Below are 5,167 nucleotides of genomic sequence, written 5' to 3'. Positions count from 1 at the left end.
GGAGCTTTTTGCAAACTTGTTGGGGCTTTTGATAAAATACTAACAAAGATAGGAACATAAACAAAGATAAACAAATACAGACAAATTCATGATTGAACCATTTACAAGCCTGGATAAAGGTACAGACCTCACACATTTGCAAAATTAACCTCAAATTTCCAAACCAAAAACCTAAAGATCAATAACAAAAAAATTGCGAGTATATTTAAATGAATTAAGATAGAAAACACAAGGTATGCAAGGATCTGTATAAGATCAATAACTTGATATAAACACCATCATAACTATCAGCAACACGATCACGATTAGTAAGGACAATCTACTTAATTACTTGATAAACTAGAAGAGTAGTAAGTTCGTCTATAAACAAAATAGTAGCACAACCATAGTCTACTTATTTCTCATCTTTCAAATGTTCAGGCATGAACAGGATCATGACAGAAGAAAGAAAAGACCAGGAAACAAAGATCAAAAGAGAGGGATTTTACGAGAAAGTAAATCTTAGCCCCCAAATTGACAATGCTGCGACTGACAATAATCACAACGCAAGGAAACAGTATAAACATATTACAGAATCAACCAAAATCAACCAAAATCACAGCTTCAGCAGCAGCAGCAGCAACAACAACTGCTTCGGCAGCAGCAGCTTCAGCAACTTCAGCAGCAGCAACAACAACAGCAACAACAGCAACAACAGCTTCAGCAGCAGCGCTTGCTTTCTCGTCAGAATTCGTCTGTGCCATTTATTGAACAAATTCAAGGTTCTCTGCAGCATCAACAGTCAGTTAACCAGTATATGCCAGAGTTGGAGCAATTTTTGAAACTTCAGTTAGAGGAGCAACATCATCTTCAACAGCTGCAGCAGCAACAAGAATTGCATCAGCAACAACAGCAACTTCAGCTCCAAATGCAACTAAAAATCATGAAACTTTACTTGGTTAATTGTTCAATTTTCGAACATTTGCTGCGGCAGCAGTTGAATGACCCTGTTTATCAACTTAGTTAAGTGTTACGCGGCATGAGTCATAAGAACATTTCATATATAAACTATTAATGAGATTGCTAAGTCAAACTATCAAATTAAACAATTAACCAAGTAAAGTTCATGAACCATGGGAACTGTATTAATATATAAAGAACTTAATATTTGTAATCTCATGATTTAAGGGAAATCCTTCTTGGTATTTGTACGTGTAGTGTAAAAGTGAGGCAAAAGCTCAAAAATTTTGCTTTCTCATATACTAATTAATTGTAGGATTAGTTGAACATACAAGTACATAAAAGTATTCACACTTTAAATCATTACACAAGAACACGAGAGTGAATGTAAATGGTATACTTCGACAGCATAAACAAAATTGAAAATCTACTGGAAATAGCATTAACGAATTGGAGCTTTGTAAAACCAATTAACAGTCTACAAAATTAACATCTGTAATTTAGAAAATAAATGCTAATTACTAAGTATCGCGTCAAAGTTTTTGATGTGTACATAACGTAATGCAATAAAGCAGTGTCAACTGAATCAATGAATTTCCTATCTGACCATGTGAACAAGTGTTTGCCATCTATTTTCAACTTTATATCAAAACTCTTATCCTTGAATAAACACATCTACAACAAGGATTCTATCATGTTTCAAGCTCAGGTCACTACACCTTAATCAATGTCTGATGTTGTCTTGGCTCAAGGCAAATACCATGCCACACTTGCATGTTACTGGTGAAATAAACTAGACATTACAAGTATCATCGTCAACAAAAGACTCCTTCAGCCATAAGATGACAATTTAATAACATAATGTTAACAGGCTTCATTAAGCAATAGTTCATTAAGCAATGGTCTTTAGTTTTATAGATCGCAGATAACAATCAATATTGATAGAATAATAAAGTGACATAATAAAGTAATAGGAAAATTGACAAAAAATATCCCAGGTATACACAAATATTATTGAACAATAAGAAATAAATTTTCATGAACTTCTAGAAAGATTCTTTGTTACAACAAGGCCTTTGTGCTCATTGCAAGTATTGCATAACACTAAGACTATAAATAAGATGTAAAAGTAGTAAACTGGAGAATATAATTCAAGGATATAAAATCTGACTCTAATTCAGATCAGTTGAGCAGAATGCGCACAAAATACGTAAACAGAGCATTATTTCACTCCTGCCATTAAAAGGCACATTGAAGCAGTACTTTGGAGCTACTGTTCTCTCTATCTGGGATTAACCATTGATCAAGTTTGTGAGAGTGAGGAAATGTGGTGTATAGGAAATGCTTTTTGACTTCTATGTGATTGTAAAAATATCCATGGTGTTAAATATAAAATTTAATTGCCCTACTGCAATAAACTGTCTAGTCTTGACCAGTTTAAGGTTGTGCCATATTATGCCATATTATGCACGCTTAAATTGCAAATTGTCAAAATTCGAAAATGGCAACAATCAATATTTAGCCAACAACATTAGAAAAGCAAGTTTATGATGTACACTAATTTCATGGAACAAGTAAAATCTTACCTTAATCACTTTCGCCTTCCGATTCAGAAACCTCTAGATTACTGAAATCATGTACTAATAAATTTCCTTCTTCAATGTCTGCCAGAGCTGCATTTAATAAGAAAAAATAATATTAATATTTTGTGATAAAATATGTAGCCCACAACAATACAAAAAAGCAATAAAGGAAAAAAAAAGAAGGCAACTCACAAGGAATCCCGTCTAACCAAGAACCAGTACAAATTTGAGCTTCAGCATTCTCCGGAAGAAGACGATTTCGATACTTGTCAAGCACATGTCCTGCAAACTTTGTGGACATCAATTTTGGGTAGCAAACACATAATAAAGGCACAAAATAATATAAAAGCAGTAATTGGTTCGTGTAATAATTCACATGTCGCTAATAATATAACAAGAATTACGAAGACTGGTCTTATTCACTTGCTATTATACTTGATTCAATGGCACATGATTTACAAAGAGATCTGATGTTGAGAGTTAGATGTAAGGCAACTTTTTTTAATTGACGTATCAGTTTTAATTTAGAATAGACTGTAGTTTAGAATAGCCGATCTATTTATGTAATCTCCTTGATTAGAATAGACTCTAGTTTAGAAAAAATAAGAACAATTTAAACAAATCAACTGACCAAAAAAGCCTAACTGATGAAGATTAGTTTCTCTGAAAGGACATGGCCAGTTACCTCACGAACAAATGGAACTTTGCTTTTTTTAAGGTCAAAGAATAGGTTTGGATGACCCTTGTTGGGACTAAAGTATGATTTCTGGAAACCCAAACAGGCCCTTAAAGATGAATCAGTTCCCTAAAATGAAACGATCATCTCACAGGAACTTTGGTTCCATGAGCTTCAAATTAGAAGAAGGAAAAAAAATTCTATATAATGTAAGAAACAATTTATGTTAAGTTCTTCCTCGTTTATCATGCCAAAATTTTATATTTTTCTCTTCTTTTATGTTTAGAAGTACTCTCATCATCACTACCATCATCATGGATGCTAAATTGATCATTTAAAGACATGATCGCTGAAAAAAATAATTTAATAGCACATTAATTTTGGGTAGCAAACACATAATAAAGGCACAAAATAATATAAAAGCAGTAATTGGTTCGTGTAATAATTCACATGTCGCTAATAATATAACAAGAATTACGAAGACTGGTCTTATTCACTTGCTATTATACTTGATTCAATGGCACATGATTTACAAAGAGATCTGATGTTGAGAGTTAGGAAAATTTTTGGGAGGCTTTCGTCGTCACCGCAAACTTTGTGGACAACTAATGTTTACCATGATGGCAGGCATGATCCCTTTCCCTAAATTGACAAGAGATGGGAAAAGAATCGAAGTAAAAAGAAGGAAAGGCAAAACAAAGGACGAACGCATTTGATGTCCATAAACAGATTGAATTGACAATCAAAGAAGGGCAAATGAAGATGATTCAACTAGCGTTATGCTTGCAAGCTCACAATTTCTATAGTAGGTAAATAAATTTGGAATTAAATTTAATGTTGAATATGGTATTTAATTTACCAGAACATAAGTGATTAAAGATACCATATGCAGGGAAAAAATCCCTTACGCATTGCTCTAGAGGATTATGTGATAGAACCTATTTTAGTAGATGTAGTTGCATGAAAATGACATATTTTAGACCAGTTATAGCAGTTTATTTTAGTATGTACAATTGTAATTGCGATACAAATTGGAACTTAAAGAAAAAAATCGTTTGCACGCAACAATTTATACGTGTATGAACGTCAATTGCAGCTGTAACTTTTCAAAAATAAATAGAAATAAATTGTAATTCCACTCACAATCCACTCCCAACAAAAGTTCTAAAAACATGACATTCCCAAAGAACACATACAAATTATTTTTTAATTTTGATCAAATGTTGTATGCATCTGCATCTGATAACTTTACAACAATTGCCATTGCAGTGAATGTTACTCGCACTGTTAATTATTATGGAAAACCTAATTGCAGTCCTATTTTGATCAAATGTCGTATGCATCTTCAAGAATCTATCATAATTTTGTGCAAATTATGCTAAACTTGATTAGAATAGACTCTAGTTTAGAAAAAATAAGAACAATTTAAACAAATCAACTGACCAAGAGAGATCGCGGACGAGGGCGGCTAGGGCTTCGGGATTGACTCCGCGATCGCAGAGGGAGATGATGAGGGAGAGGGTGATGCCGCGTCGGAGGCGGCGTCGGAGGCGGAGGAGGAGGCGGAGGAGGAGGGAAGCCGCCAGAGAGAAAGAGGAAGAGATTGACGGGGGGGCAAATGGGCATTTTTTGGATCCTATATTTAGTTTTTCTTCTGGGAACGCGGGCGGGCAAATGGGCACATATACACCGCCCATTTAGTACCCGTTTAGTGTGGATTAAAATGAACCCGCCCAATTAGACCCATTTAACTAAATGGGTGGGTTTTGGGCGGGCTACGTGGTAGGCGGGCCGGGTGGGTAAATGGGTATGGGCAGAAATTGCCTTCCCTAAATTACGGCAAAAAAATAAAATAAAAACTAACAATATGGAAGAAGTTGGGGCGGCCTTTTAAGTATATTTAGGCCCAGCATCCCGTTAGCACTGACAGGCCCAGCAGCTGCCCCTTCCAAGATTGACGTGGAGACCA

At 34.8% G+C, this 5,167-nt stretch overlaps 1 long non-coding RNA gene across 1 annotated transcript; it reads right to left on the bottom strand.

Annotated features, from left to right (window-relative positions):
• On the bottom strand, positions 464 to 4,854 carry LOC109840513. Its single transcript, XR_002246940.1, has 4 exons — positions 4,642 to 4,854; positions 2,715 to 2,811; positions 2,526 to 2,612; positions 464 to 913 (listed from the first exon to the last, which is right to left on the bottom strand). It is a non-coding gene; the product is annotated as an uncharacterized LOC109840513 (long non-coding RNA).

The sequence above is a fragment of the Asparagus officinalis genome, chromosome 5 (genome assembly GCF_001876935.1).
Source record: "Asparagus officinalis chromosome 5, Aspof.V1, whole genome shotgun sequence".
Lineage (NCBI taxonomy): Eukaryota > Viridiplantae > Streptophyta > Magnoliopsida > Asparagales > Asparagaceae > Asparagus > Asparagus officinalis.
This window is presented reverse-complemented; position numbering and strand designations above follow the sequence as displayed.